Genomic DNA, 16,257 nt, shown 5'->3' with positions numbered 1-16,257 from the left:
CTAATATCTAATCTAAATCTCCCCTGTTCTAGTTTTGATCCATTACCCCTTGTCCTGTCCCTACAAGCCCTAGTAAAAAGCCCCTCCCCAGCTTTCCTGTAGCCTCTTCAGATACTGGAAGGCCACTATAATGTCTTCTCAGAGCCGCCTCTTCTCCAGGCTGAACAACCCCAACTCTCCCAGCCTGTCTTCATAGCAGAGGTGCTCCAGCCTCCAACCATGCTCATGGTCCTCCTCTGGACTCAGTCATAATAATCATTTTTAAAAGGATGGAAGTTTTGGTTAATACTAAAAGGTTCAATCAAATTCACCAGACACACAAGACTCTATGAATAGCCAAAAGCACATTTTTTACTTTTCCTGCCTTTAGATAGACACTACCAGTCTAGACTCACCTCAACCTACACATCCTACCTAAAATTTAGGTGTCTGGTCTCACATTATCTGAGATTATTAGGTGATATGGCTACAGATAGGTGAAACATATCCCTGGCTGTATGGCCACACACTGGAAGTCTCAAGCTGCGCCTTCTTCTGAAGACACAGTGATCTGAAATAAAAAGCTAACCGTTTTAGTTTCAGCCTGGACTCCTTACACAAGCACAGAGATGCATCTCAGAGATGAAAGGCAGGAGAAAATTTAAAAATACCTTGTGAGAAAACCCTAACAGGTCTCTGGCAGGAGTCACAGAGTGGTCGGGGTTGGAAGGGACCTCTGAAGATCATCTAGTTCAAACCCCCTGCTAGAGCAAGTTCACCTAGAGTAGATCACAAGGAGGCTGGTGCGACGGTGCTCCAGTTGGTAAGGAGAAGTGCTGCAAGGCACAAGCAGCAAAGCAGGACGCACAGGGTCTAACTTAAGGATTTTCCCATGATTCTCCCCAAACGTCACTGCTCACACCCACCCACAGCACGGGACAATACTGGAAACCTAACCATCCCCATGACCCAGGACCAAGCAAGCACACTCCTAAATTATCATAGAAATAGCTGACAAGCCTCATTCACTTTGACTTCACCTTCTGACACCCCACGAAGCAGAAACACATGTTTAAAAAACCTCATTTTGCACTTTGTGATGCATTCTGTAATTAATCAGAATTGTATTGCCAGCTTCTAACAATCAAACCCACTTTAATCACTTTAGAACCTCTTGGCTGTGTGATGTTAGCAGCACCAGCAGAACCTAGAAGGCCTTATGAGCATTCATCACATATCCTTCCCAAAATTAATGGTACAGTCTGAGCACAGCCAGGCCCCATGAGGTGCTTAACATCCTATGCACAAGATGTAAATTCATAATCATCATCATGACACCATCAAAGCAATACTCCATCATGGCTCATTTTGCACTTGCTAAACATGTATTTTCTGCACTTGAAACTAAAAAGGGGCTTGAACTATAAATCCCAGGATCAAATACGTCCCTCGAACTTTGAAGAGTTTAGATGGGAACCGAAGATCAACATGCCACATTATGCAAGCCATGATCTGAAATGAGAATAAAAATGTGTTACAGGGCTTGAAATGCCAGCAGCATTTCCACTGTGCTCCAAACCTGCACTGAATTCTAAAACTTCAGCTTCTAAATAAATGTTATAGATGTTCTACAGGAAGGAGGGCTTCCAAATGGAGCCATCTGTTGACATCCAGTCTGTCAACTTCAAGGACAACAGCAGGATGGCTCAAAGCAAAGTAAGATCCTATGGAAGAGGGAGCTTTAGTAGTCAGATGTTCAGGGTGGAGATGTGTCATGTGGCCAGGAACTCCTCAGTGACTTTCCCAGGGCTGCTTAGCATGGGAGAATTACAGGATTTCCCCTCTTAAGGCCCTATACTCATCATGGCAGAGCCTCTTCAGTAAAACTTATCCAATACCCAGCAGGATGGTTTCCTGAGTTTAACAAAGTTTTCCCCAGATAAATCTTCAAGTTTAACTCCAGCACTTCAGGAAGTATCTGCATTTTCACACTATGCTCTGAAAATGCTGACTTTGCCCTTGTTTCTTCATCCATTCCCAATAGTGACAGTGTGAGAAAAAGCTTTTTTTTTTTTTTACTATAAATGCAGGAGGTGGATGCTCTGTCTCACAACACAAAATGATCCATCAATCAGGGAGGGTTTCAGCATGTCCTTAAGTTTATCTGCTCATTGGGTTTTTCTTTCTTTTGTAATCAAAATCAAATAGGAATGAGAGAACACATACTGACAAAGAAACAAATAGTTTGGGAATTCAGAGCAAAAGCTTTCCAATGTGATGCAAAAGGGCCAGAATTGACCCAGAATTTGGAACCTGGTTTAACTGTCATCAGGAAAAAGCTTTACAGGAGCATCACATAAATCTCTGCACTGCGTACCAGCTACCTCCACGGGCTCCTAAAGCATATGGTCTGCTTCAGGAAGCAAACCCTTTCCACAGTGACTGGGAAACCACATTATCATGTGTAATGAGGGAAAAACCAAGTGCAAGTCACAGCTGGCTCAGGATCATGCTGGCACTTGCATCTGCTGCTAGCAGCTTCCCGAGCTCACTATACGCACGCTCCTCACGAGCAGAATCTGAGGTGCCCGTTCCTAGATGTATCTGAAGGAACTATCTGCTGAAGACATGACACTAGACATCTTGGCTTGTCCTTGGCCTGAAAGAGCACATAAAATCCTCTCATATCTTCTCAGCCATAACAGATATTTAATCTTCAACCTGATCAAAGATGGTCCACTGAAGAAGCCTGTGTGCCAACTTCAGCATTCTCTGGATCAAGTCCCTTGTGCCATTTACCCTTCCCAGCTCCTACAGCAATGCACAGAGTCACCTTCTTCTAAAGGGTCCAAACTGTGCCTGACTTGGAATATTAATGACAGAGGGGTTTCTAAGACTCCACAGGTGTCTCCAGTGATGATTATTTAAGTGTGGTTTACTTTTTATATCATCACATTAACTAGCTAGGCCTAGTCTCACCATTAATATAGCATTTCCACTCCAAAACTCCTCTGGGGGAAATCATAGGAGACTGAGGAAGGGAAATTAGGTGTAATTACCAAGACTGGCTACTTAGAATCTCTTAATTATTATTTTTAAAGAATATTTTATTAAAAATGTACTCAGCTGGACATAAGTTGACCATGTTAAAAAAGAGTGGCTTCCATCCAGTGCTATGCTTTCAGGGTCAATCTTCCCATTTTTCCTATGGTTTCTGGGCTTTCTAGTTCCACAGCTTCAGAGCACATGTCCCAGGAGGTGTGTGAGTGTGAAAGAACAACTCAAAACAGTCACTGCTATGGATATTTAAGGTGTGGATAAGTCCACTTTTGTTCTGTATTCACATGGTTTGCACTAAATACTTGGATGATGGCTCATGACAGAGAAATAGGGTCAGTACTTCTACAACATACTGTCTGATCAATCAAATTTTTTATTAGGAGCCTCACTGGGATTTTAACTGTAAAATTATTTACATTCTCCACCCCTTGGAACTTAAATACATTGAGAGCTTTTTGCTGGTTTGTGTAATGAATGACAGTTTTTTGCAACAAAGAGATTTTAGCTCAAAGGTATCTTCCAAAAATCCACACCATTTCACCTGCAGCTAAAGAACAAGGAAATCTCAGGAAAACTCTACTCACAGAAAAGCCTGATGCCTGCTCATAGCTTTTTCCTTCTGTATTTCCTCAGAAATACAGCTTCTCATCCACAGTCTCTGCCTAATGCTGCAATTACTCTTTTCCTCCCATATCTTTGTTCCTCAAGCACAACTTGTACTAAACGTTAGGTCCAAAGCCGATGGTTTAGTCACAGCCACGGCCGCAGTGTTATCCTGCAGACTGTGACCAGAATTGCAAGTAGCAGAAGGTAAAGCCGTGGGGTCTCAACTGCTCATCTTAAGCCTTTTGAGCATTCTGAGCAGAGCTCGAGTCCCACTGAAATGTGATTTTCTTGCAAGAGGTCAGGAGCCACGGCAGAAATTGGTTCGGGCAGGATCAGTCAACTATTGCAGCTCAGCACTACTGCAAAGGAGTTTTGGCTTCATCGATCTTTGCCAAAGTCGATAACTTTTGCTGTGCAAATGGCTTGGGCTTTGATCTATACAGAATCACAGAATCCTGAGGGTTGGAAGGGACCTCCAAAGATCATCCAGTCCAACCCCCCTGCCAGAGCAGGATCACTCAGAGCACATCACACAGGAACCCAGGTGGGTTTTGAATGACTCCAGTGAAGGAGACTCCACAGCCTCTCTGGGCAGCCTGTCCCAGTGCTCTGTCACTCTCACAGTAAAGTTTTTTCTGATGTTCACGTGGAACCTCCTATGTTCCAGTCTGCACCCACTGCCCCTTGTCCTATCACCTCATGAGGACACTCCATTCAGCTAAGAGGGATACATTTCAGTTCCAAAGCTTCCCACTACAAAACCAAGTGATTTCAGATTACTGGTTGTGGGAGGAAATAGAAGAAGAAAAGAACACTTTTCCTCCTTTTCATAGCAAAAGAAGATGAGAAATGCACCATTCTATGTACCTGTGTCCAACACCACCACCCCATGCAAAGGAGAGTCAGTGTCCAGGTTTGAGCAGATCCTCAGCTCACTAAGCAGCCCTGCCCACAGATGCCTTCCCAAAGTTAGCTCTACCCCTCCAACCACCCTTGCTTTTACTTTCCTACTGTGTCTCATTTGCATGGTCCAGCTGTGAAAGAATCAATTAGCCACAGTCCTGCTGTTCCCAAGAAAAAAAAAACAAACAGGTCTCTGAGGAATTGTATGAGGCCAATTGTATGAGGTTAAATAAGACCAAGTGCAGGATCATGCATTTTAGTCACAACAACACCAGGCAATGCTACAGGCTTGAGGAAGAGTGGCTGGAAAACTGCCTGGCAGAAAAGAACCTGGGGCTGCTGGTTGACAGCCAGATGAACATGAGCCAGCAGTGTGCCCAGGTGGCCAAGAAGGCCAACAGCATCCTGGCCTGTAACAGGAATAGTGTGGCCAGCAGGAGTAGGGAAGTGATCATGCCCCTGTATTTGACCCTGGCGAGTCTGCACCTCGAGTGCTGTGTTCAGTTCTGGGTCGCCCATTGTAAAAAGGACATTGAGGTGCTGAAGGTGTCCAGAGGAGAGCTACCAAGCTGGTGAAGGAAGGATCTGGAGAACAACTCATACAAGGAGTGACTAAGGGATCTGGGGTTGTTCAGTTTAAAAAAGAGGAGGCTGAGGGGAGAACTAATTGCCCTCTACAACTACCTGAATGAAGGTTGTAGGGAGGTGGGTGTCATCCTCTTCTCCCAAATAAATAATGATGGGACCAGAGGAAACAGCCTGAAGTTGCAGCAGGGGAGGTTTAGATTGGATATTAGGAGAAATTTCTATACGGAAAAAAAAAGTGGTCAGGCACTGGAACAGGCTGCCCAGAGAGGTGGCTGAGTCACCATCCCTGGAGGTATTCAAGAAATGTGTAGATGTGGCACTTCAGGGCATGCTCTAGTGACAGAGGTTGTAGGCTTTTTTTGTAGGTGTTTTTGGTGGAGTGTGTGTGGTTGGTTGTGTTTGATTTGGGGTCGGTTTTTTGTGATGGTTGGACTCGGTGATCTCAGAGGTCCTTTCCAACCTCAACAATTCTGTGAATTTTTTTACAGTGTAGCAAAGACACAGAGTACAGATCTAACACATATCCTGATCTCCTGGATGTTTTCTGTGACAGTCAACCACAAAGCAATGGCACCAGTGCTCTCAAGCCCCAGCTTTGCCAGTGGCCTGAGCTGGAGGAACATCTCAACCTCCCTGCAGCAATCTGCACAGCAAGCCATCACAGAAGTGTGCAAGCACCCCTGCCCATGTGGGGACAGATTCCAAAGCTCTTTCAACCTGTTCAAGCAGCAGCAAACAGGGTTCTGAAGGCTTCCAAAACTCAAACTATGCCTGCTTGCTTCCATTAAGAAATCACTACCACTCTCAAGTTACCTCTCTGCTGGATAATGAAAAACTCAGCAGGGGTCCCATAACACCTCCAGTTGTGGTAGTAGAGGAAGCTGTAGTAGAAGTCAGAGTGTGCTCTCTATCTTGAAAACCCAGATGTGCACCACAGAGGCAGGATGAAACAAATAATTCTTTGATATTCAAGCATCTTCCAAACAGGAGAACAGGTATCAGGAGAAAACAAACAGATCCGAGTACAGGGCTGTGTACAGAAACAAACTAATATCAAGCTTGACTGAAAAAGTTGATTAAATTAGTTTAATTTAAAAGCCCAAACAAACCCTGAAGGAGGTTCTTTGTTTATTGCTTTTTACCGACAGCATGCGTTGCTGAAGAAGCACCATGTGGGCATGAAATATTTATTCATTAAATCTTTCATAAAGCTCCACACTATTGGTTTCACTCAGGATATATTTATAACTTGTCAAAGTCTACAAAAATCACTGCTTTTCTTTCCCCCAACCTCCATCCCCCGTCCAGACTGTTAATAAAAGAATTGAGCTTTCAGTTTTCATTGCAATAAGCCTGATCCTCAGCTCCAGTGTTGGTTGTACACAAGGTGCTGCCTCTTTAATCAGGATAGCTGTTGTTAAAATAGTTCAGCCTTCCCCGTGCCACCCAAAAGGGATCACTGCAGTGCTGCAAACCACACTGCTGCTGTACTGTGTTGCTACTAAGGGGGCAATACCTTTCCTTTATGGAAGAAGGCACCTCCATGCACCAGAAGCAACACATGGAAATAAAAGACAGGACAGACAGTTCACCCAAGCAAGGGAAAAGCAGTCAGAAAGATCATCCATTTCAGTATCAGCATGTCTGAGCCATTTGTTATCAAACCTCACTCCACTGCTGAAGCCCCTTCCTGAACCCTTCCTTGGCTGCCAGCCAACCTACAGATTAAACCCATGCTCCAAGTTGAGTTAATAACATAGCAGCATAAACAGTGCTATATAATCTTCCGTGTTAGCTGTCAAACTATGTCATACTGTTTTACTATTTTTGTTTGCCATACAGCTCAGTCCACTACAGGAATGAGGACAGGATATACTTAGAAATACAAATGAAAGCACTTTCCACCCGTAAGTGTGCAAAAATCCAGGATTTGCATTGGTACTGTGCAAGGACACTTCCATCAGTGAAAATGTAACCTCTTCAAGAAGCTGCACGGACACCTAATGTGGGTTTGGACCAAATCTCATTTCCCCAAATAATCCTCAGCAATAAAAAAAGCACCCCAAAATGGATGCTGAGCAGGCACTTGAGTTGCACTGCAGGGTCCTGCGCAGTTTTGGTGGCCACAGTTGCTATGAGCATCCCTAACTCACTGGACCACAGGCTGCCTGGTCAGGCCTGCTCCTGTTTCCCTTGCTCCATTTGTTTTTGTGAATAAATAAATATAAATACAGCATAAGCAGATGTCGTTGTCCCTGGAAACTAGGCTTGCTGGATATGTTTCTGCTGAAACGGCTTCTTACTAGAAAATTAGGTTTTGATTAAAGTCTGTTCTTTTCTCACTTTCAATAAACAGAGTGCAAGCTTTGGGCTTTTTTTTTTTTTTCTTTTACTGGAAATATAAACCATCTTGCATGACTTCAGTTTTTCCAATGCTTGATCCTCAGCAAGTCCTGCCTTCCGCAGGCACAAGAGCAACTCATGGGCCACTGACGAGAAGACTTCTAGGGATGCCTCCACAGGGAGACTAGACCCTCATGAGGGTAAGTCTAACCCAAACAAAAGGGTAAGGAGGCACAAACACCCACATATGAATCCCATAAGGCACTGCTGCAACTTCTGAAAATGCTTTGGGTATTTAATCCCAGAAAAAAAACTGCCATAACATTTTTGAGGTGAAAAGCAACTTTTTTTATTCCAAAGGAAAACACTGATGCGAACAAACTAAAGGCTTCACATTTATGTCTTCTGTGAAGGGAAAAACACTTTTTCTAAGTCAGTTCCACCAAAATCTCAAGCAGCACAAAGAGTAACTCCAGCTGTGGGGCTTCACCACAGGGAAATCTTCCCCTTAGGAGAGAGCCCAACATTTCCCCATGACCAGGTACCTAAAAAGCAGGGAGTTCCCTCTAGAGCCAAGGCTGGGAGCTTCATGGTAGGTATGCTCCATAAGGACCACCTCCACTGCACTCTCAAAAAACTTGAAACAAAAGGACCTGTTTAACCAAGCATTGATTTTTCCCCTCAATAGCCTCCATCACTCACAGCAGCCCCAGCTGAAGCCAGAGCAACACACACCTTGCATTTCCCACTCACACAGTATCTCTTTGTCTGAGTTTCACTACAGAAACATCAGGATAAATCATTTACTCCTGAGCCCACCTTACCAACCAGCCAGCATCTCATCCCTACAAAGTTCTCTGCAACTAAGTCTCTAGGTCTGAAAAAATTATATGAAAAGTAAAATCAAAATTGAAAAGGTTAACCTGAAGCCTAGCAGACCTGGAGATGCTTAAAAACTCTGCATTTCACAGGACCAAAGAATCACAGAATCATAGACTCATATAATCATTTGGGTTGGAAGAAACCTTAAAGTTCCAGCCTCCCTGCCATGGGCAGGGACATCTCCCAGTAGACCAGGTTGCTCCAAGCCCCATCCAACCTGGCTTTGAGGGATAAAGTTTACAACTTTTTGCAAAGCCTGTCCCACTGGCCAGGCTGTGCCACATTTGCATAGTAGCTCAACAATTACTGACATTCCCCACGTGGGGGCCTGTTACACTCAATTTACCCCAAAATGGCCTCAATTGCCAATATCAAGTCTTTGGTAAGTAACTAAAGCCAGCAGTACACGCACAAGATTAGCAGCTTCACACAGTACTGAAAAGACCATTTTCCCTATCAAGACAACATCATCCTGATGCCACAGGAGAAACAGGCTAACAATTCTTGAAGTGTCACATCCCAAACTGAGCCATCTGAGTCATGTCAAGGAAGGGAAAACCCCCATGGGTGCTGTAATGAAAATATTCTTTCAAGTGAGTCGGAGAGGGGCTACGTGGGGCCGGCTGAGAGATGTCGAGCCATGATATGCTCCAGCAACTTCCAGCTGCTGCCAGTTCCCAAGAGGTACTGAAGTCAACTGAGATGGCATCTAGTAGGGCAAATTTCAGCACCAACACCCCAGACACTTCAGCCAAAGCTGGCATTGATTTTACCCCCTTCCTCTCCTCCCCTCTGCCATTATTAGGAAAGCAAAGAAAAAATAATGCTATTTTTTTAATATGCTCAGTAAGTTCTATGTCAATGCATAAAGCTGCCTACTATGCTAACAGGATATCTAATTGACATTTATTTGCTGACTAGTTATTTATGCTAACGTCATCCCTGCATAATTAATAGTCTGCTAAAGTCGACTTGAAAAGCACACATAAAACACTGTACTAGGAGTCATTTGAGGTACTTAAAATAAAGAAATCCTGCTATCTATTTACATTAGTCTAAACTTAGTTCTGATGACAATAAGGTTTGGGAAAAGAAGATATAAAAAAAGCTACATACTACTTTAGAAAGATCCATAGTCTTTGACAGTATGACCTGCCAAAGAAGATTTCAGAGTTTCATTTTACTTGGCTCGAGGGCCCAGTTCTTCACTGATGTAAAACAGCATCAGCTCAGTGAATGCCTACTGATTTTCTCCAGCCTCAAGCTCTTAGGAAGTAATATTTCAGGTGAGCCTTCCGTGAAAGAGCTAAACTGGGGCCAGGTCTGCTCTCAATTACACCAGTAGAAAAGCAAACTCATCTCAGATAAGTAGGTGGATATGAGCCAACTCCTCACAAAGATAAAAGAAGTCCACCCTGCCCATCTGATCCCCTCTACCTGCACTGTACTCACCGACCTGCAAGCATAGTTTAAGTTTTATTTCCTCTGGGATGAGATTACCAAGGGAAAACTGGCTTTGGTAAAAAATAAATATAAAAATCCATTATTGCTTTTTCTGAGAGAGCAGCTCTGGAGGCCCTCATCTATTTTCAGAAACTTTATCTCCGAGCTACTTTCTGAGGAACCTGTGGACAAGCTTTTTGGTCACAAGTCACCTCCAAGAATAATGCTGAGAGGCAAATATATGGGCCACATCTCCATCACCACCCACAGCTGTGCCCCTCAAAAAAGCCACCTGTGTACAGAGAGTGTCTTGAATAACAATTAATCCACACCCTGAGCAGAAAGTGACTGCTCAAGGCTTGCTCTGCTCCTTGCTTCCATCTCACTATCTCCCCTTGCTGCTCCTATTCCCATCCCCTGTGCCCCTTCTCTCAATCCCATTACTTTCTGCTGTAGCCCAGCCCCAGAATCTCTTCTAACTACTACATCCATCAATTTCACCTGAGCTCTAACAAAATGGAAAAATTCACCCAATGTTAACTTACTTCTTCAATCTATCTGTTCATCTGTCTGATATCTTGCACACAAAGAGACTGTGAAACACTTTTGACTGCAGAATCTGGTGAGTCCTGGTGCCATAAGTTTTGATGTGGCCAACCAGATCCATTTCTCCCATCCCCTACCGTCATCTCAAAGAGTGGGATTTAGCTTTCTTACAGATTCAGGTAATGATATAAAAAACCCACACACTACAAGTTGTCATTTGAAGGCAACCCAGTTTGCTGTGGCACAAGTTTTATCTCTGTTTTCATCCATAACCTGCCCAGAATCAGATCCAGCACTTCAAATCTGAGTGAAATTCCCCTCCTTCTGCCTGGATCTAGGCTGAAGTTACCCTGACCTGAGTGAAACACTAAAACCTGTTTCAAATGGTGGCCAAATGATGATGTTCACCTTCACAGAAAGCCTGGGCAAGCAAAATGCTTTATGTCCACCACTCCTCACAGTGTATTTCACTTAATGAAGCTCAGTACCATTTAAGAGGGATTCACTTCACCCCTGGATCAGGCTTTTCAGCTTTAAGCCTCCTTAGACTGGTGTAACAGAGGAGTAAAGGTGGCATTTCTTCAAAATCACAGTATGATTGATCATCTAGATCACCAAATGAAGGAGAGATGGTGTTCAGAGGTTTTTCCATCTGTACCAATTCACTATAAAATCAAAATAGAGACCTGGTTCTCTCCCTGCTGTATTTCCTAGCCTCTCCAGTCTTCTCCATCTCCTGGTTTACACAGCAAGCAAACTCAAGCTCAGCGCGTGGCTTCTGCAGACAGAAACGCCCTATTTCAATTTCCATCTGTCAATGACATTAAAGCAGAACCATCGGGGCAATTACAAGTGTACACAATAATCTTGTCGTCCAGTGTCTTTAGCGCATCCCAGAGTGCATTAAGACAGTGCTAGGAGAGATTCAGCTCTGTTGGCTCAGCTGTAAATCTGCAATCTGTACAAAAACACCCGGGCGTCAATCAAAAGACATCCCCGCTCTCCGCGTGGTTCACAACGCATAATTTAGCTACTACGCTTGTCAGGTCCTCCACGCTGCTCTCCTACCCGATGGTAAATGTGCTCATGAACCCAACTGTCATCAACAAAGGAAAACAGCACATGAAAATAAGAAGCTAAAGGAGGCAAGAGACCTCTTTTCCTTTCACAATCACAGAAATAGGTAGTAAGGGGAAGTTTAGTTAAGACTTTGATTTTTAATGCTCAATGGGTAAAACATCCCAAGGGACGGAGGATGTGGAAAAACAAACTCTTCAGCTCTGTGCTGAGGAGGATAGTGCTTGGGTAAGACATAGGAGGGGATAAAGGCCATCTCTGTTTCCATGAAGGCTAATAAAAAGGGGAAATTTTCACTGATGTAAATTCTATGTCACATCCCACCCCTACAGTGCAGAAAACAGATCCTAGTATACCACTACAGCTCTATCACTGTCAATGAACTTTGAAGCAGGTTGCTCTTCCTGAATTACAATTTCTGAGTGGTCTTGTCAGAAAGGACAAGATATTACACTCGGCTACATCAGGCAGTAACTACCCACAGCTCCACACCACAGTTAATATGCAATAAAAAAGAAATCTCTGTCCTAGGATGTGCCTTTAGAGCTGATCAGTGCCAAAGCTACAGACCATAAGGACAGCTTCACACTTGCCTCAGCTAGTTCATGAATAAACATCTAATTCATTCAAATGAGCTCTATATTAACTAATTTAAATAATTTTCATTTTGCTTTGAATGGTAAACAGATCTACTCTGCCAGGATAGTCGAGTTTGCAATTCAAATTACGCACCGATTTGTAATGAGAAAAATATAATTAATGGCAAAGCTTGAAGTAACTACAATTTTACTCCTTTGATTTCCTGCAGGGAAGGAGGGGGTGGAAGGTGAAGCTCTCAGGCACACATGCACTCACAACATCCCTTTATAAGCCAATACATTTTACTGCAAACTCAAGTATTTGGCTTGAGCAGTTCTATTTTAGTGCACTGCACCATGATGTCATGGCAGGACACACCATGACTTGACATATCACAGCCCCCACGATGCAATACTAACATCACCCAATAAATAACCATGTAACGGTCTGTAAATTAAATGACTTCTTTCTATTGGGATCATAAACAATAATAATTTGGCAGGTGCCCCTTAAAAGCTCTGCGCGTGTTGAACATTAAATCAAACTCTATTGATCTGCTAAACTGAAAACTGCATGTTCTTAGCATCTCTCTCCCACCTAATGAAATTCTTCGTCCTACCACTCTGTCCCATTCTTGTTTGGCATCACATTTGTAAGATGAGTGCAAATCAGTCCAAAGTGATTCCTAAGCAGAACGAGAGGATTGTCCCAGTGTTAGTATTTTGCCTGTTACACACGTCATTCTTAGCTGCTCTGCTTTTTAACCAAAGCCTTCAGCTCCTGATTAAATTCAAACCCTAATGACAGATAACTGGCCTTGGCCATACTGTCTGCATGGTCTTGACAACAGAAATCCTCATTGTAATCAACATGTGCAGAATCAGGCTCTTAGAAAATGGGTCCATGCAATCTGAAGCTGGACTATGTTTTCCAAAGGTTTGGCAACAAAATTAGTGCGCAATGATAAAAAGGCAAAAAAAAACCCTCCACAGAGATCATAGAGAGCATGACTTTCTCTACAGCCAGGGCAAAGTCTCCCCTTGCCAGGTTCCACCAGCTGAAATTCTTAGCACTGCAATGGAGTTTAGTTTATCAAGATACATTCACTGAGAAGCAAAGCAATTAAGCACAGGACAAGCTCCAGATATTTGCATGCACAAAGTCTAGAACTCACAAGCTACCTTTAAATGCTGGTCAGAGCTTAGTTAGACAAGGAAAACTCTTGAAAATTCAGCTTCTTCCCTTTGGTGCCCCAGTGGGAGCTATGATCTTTTGCAAACCCACCTTTGAAACCTGCAGGTCAACACCCAGAGGAGCTCTGTGATTTATGAGCACATTCAGGACTTCTCTCTTTCCCAAGAGAGAAAAGTCCTGAAGGCTCAAATCCTCCTGGGCATTTTAGATGCCTCATTCCCAAATATGACTCAAGATCTTACATCTCTTTTGAAATTACAACTCACACATTTGTTCTTTCTGAAATCTACACTAAGACATATTCAATAGACTTTATTCACTACAAAAGGGAGTGGGTAAAAAAAACTACCACAAAACAGGGCAGTTGCCCAAATTTAAGACCCTGGTATACAGCTATATCACCCAGCCAGAAGAGAAAGGAGGTGTTACACAGAGCACATTTGCAGTCAGGCAAGCAAGACAATTCATACCAAGTTACCACAAACCAAAGAGGAGATTCCAGAATTCCATAAAAAGCAGTTCCCTCCAGTTATAACACAATCTTTATTTTCTATTACAACAGTTGATAAGATCTCTTATCCCTTGACAGTGGCATTTGGTGATTTAGTTTACAGCCCTGTACACATTTCTGGTAACACTGATTATATTCCAAAGCTCTCAGGCACACATGCACTCACAACATCCCTTTATAAGCCAATACATTTTACTGCAAACTCAAGTATTTGGCTTGAGCAGTTCTATTTTAGTGCACTGCACCATGATGTCATGGCAGGACACACCATGACTTGACATATCACAGCCCCCACGATGCAATACTAACATCACCCAATAAATAACCATGTAACGGTCTGTAAATTAAATGACTTCTTTCTATTGGGATCATAAACAATAATAATTTGGCAGCTGCCCCTTAAAAGCTCTGCGCATGTTGAACATTAAATCAAGCTCTATTGATCTGCTAAACTGAAAACTGCATGTTCTTAGCATCTCTCTCCCACCTAATGAAATTCTTCGTCCTACCACTCTGTCCCATTCTTGTTTGGCATCACATTTGTAAGATGAGTGCAAATCAGTCCAAAGTGATTCCTAAGCAGAACGAGAGGATTGTCCCAGTGTTAGTATTTTGCCTGTTACACACGTCATTCTTAGCTGCTCTGCTTTTTAACCAAAGCCTTCAGCTCCTGATTAAATTCAAACCCTAATGACAGATAACTGGCCTTGGCCATACTGTCTGCATGGTCTTGACAACAGAAATCCTCATTGTAATCAACATGTGCAGAATCAGGCTCTTAGAAAATGGGTCCATGCAATCTGAAGCTGGACTATGTTTTCCAAAGGTTTGGCAACAAAATTAGTGCGCAATGATAAAAAGGCAAAAAAAAACCCTCCACAGAGATCATAGAGAGCATGACTTTCTCTACAGCCAGGGCAAAGTCTCCCCTTGCCAGGTTCCACCAGCTGAAATTCTTAGCACTGCAATGGAGTTTAGTTTATCAAGATACATTCACTGAGAAGCAAAGCAATTAAGCACAGGACAAGCTCCAGATATTTGCATGCACAAAGTCTAGAACTCACAAGCTACCTTTAAATGCTGGTCAGAGCTTAGTTAGACAAGGAAAACTCTTGAAAATTCAGCTTCTTCCCTTTGGTGCCCCAGTGGGAGCTATGATCTTTTGCAAACCCACCTTTGAAACCTGCAGGTCAACACCCAGAGGAGCTCTGTGATTTATGAGCACATTCAGGACTTCTCTCTTTCCCAAGAGAGAAAAGTCCTGAAGGCTCAAATCCTCCTGGGCATTTTAGATGCCTCATTCCCAAATATGACTCAAGATCTTACATCTCTTTTGAAATTACAACTCACACATTTGTTCTTTCTGAAATCTACACTAAGACATATTCAATAGACTTTATTCACTACAAAAGGGAGTGGGTAAAAAAAACTACCACAAAACAGGGCAGTTGCCCAAATTTAAGACCCTGGTATACAGCTACATCACCCAGCCAGAAGAGAAAGGAGGTGTTACACAGAGCACATTTGCAGTCAGTCAAGCAAGACAATTCATACCAAGTTACCACAAACCAAAGAGGAGATTCCAGAATTCCATAAAAAGCAGTTCCCTCCAGTTATAACACAATCTTTATTTTCTATTACAACAGTTGATAAGATCTCTTATCCCTTGACAGTGGCATTTGGTGATTTAGTTTACAGCCCTGTACACATTTCTGGTAACACTGATTATATTCCATGTAATATGATGTATTTGAAGAGACAAATAAAACTGCTAACTCTTCTCACATCAGCCTGACTTAGTAGTGCTAAAGCAACAGATTTCACATTTGTCTTCACAGAACCACAGAATGGTTACCATTGGAAAAGAGTTTAAAGCTCATCTAGTTACAACCCTGTTGCATGGGTAGGGACATCTCCCACTAGATCAGGTTCCTCCAAGCCCCATCCAACCTGGCCTTGAACACTTCCATGGATGGAGCATCCACAGCTTCTCCAGGCAACCCGTGCCAGTGTCTCACCACCATCACAGCCAAGAATTTATTACTAAAATATAATTGAAAGTTACCACCTTTCACCTTAAAACCTCTTACCCTCATCCTATCCCTCCATGCCCTTACACAATGTCCCTCTCCAGCTTTCCTGTTGCCCCTTCAGGTCTTCAAGACTTCAACCCTATGTTTATTCAAAAGAGACAGACCAGAACAAAGAGGTATGTTCAGCTCAGTGTTCAGCACACACCAAGCAGGAACAAGCCCCTTCCATCTCAAACTCAAAGACTGTTGTTTACAGCTCATTTCAGTGGGAAGTCAAGGCTACACCCACACCAGGAGAAATCCCACATGGCACACACACTTTTTTCAATGGTCACATGCAACAGAAAGTAATATAACAGCAGCAGAACCCCTAAATGGGACTTTTCTTAAATGTGTGCAGAAGCTAAATATCCCTCTCTTCTTTACCTAATGCAGAACAAACGGGACATAGGGTGGGAATGCAAATAAGTAGCAGTGATAAATATGTCTCTGCTTGGAGCTATGTACTGGCAG

The 16,257-nt window shown here is 43.0% G+C and overlaps 1 protein-coding gene across 1 annotated transcript in view; it reads right to left on the bottom strand.

The window, feature by feature from the left end:
- SFMBT2 (Scm-like with four mbt domains 2) overlaps positions 1-16,257 on the bottom strand; it is a gene marked incomplete at its 3' end in the record, with an annotated part of 74,596 nt that overhangs the window by 46,754 nt on the left and 11,585 nt on the right.

This window comes from Chaetura pelagica, unplaced genomic scaffold, assembly GCF_000747805.2.
Source record: "Chaetura pelagica isolate M959 unplaced genomic scaffold, ChaPel_1.0 scaffold66, whole genome shotgun sequence".
Classification (NCBI taxonomy): Eukaryota; Metazoa; Chordata; class Aves; order Apodiformes; family Apodidae; genus Chaetura; species Chaetura pelagica.
This window is presented reverse-complemented; position numbering and strand designations above follow the sequence as displayed.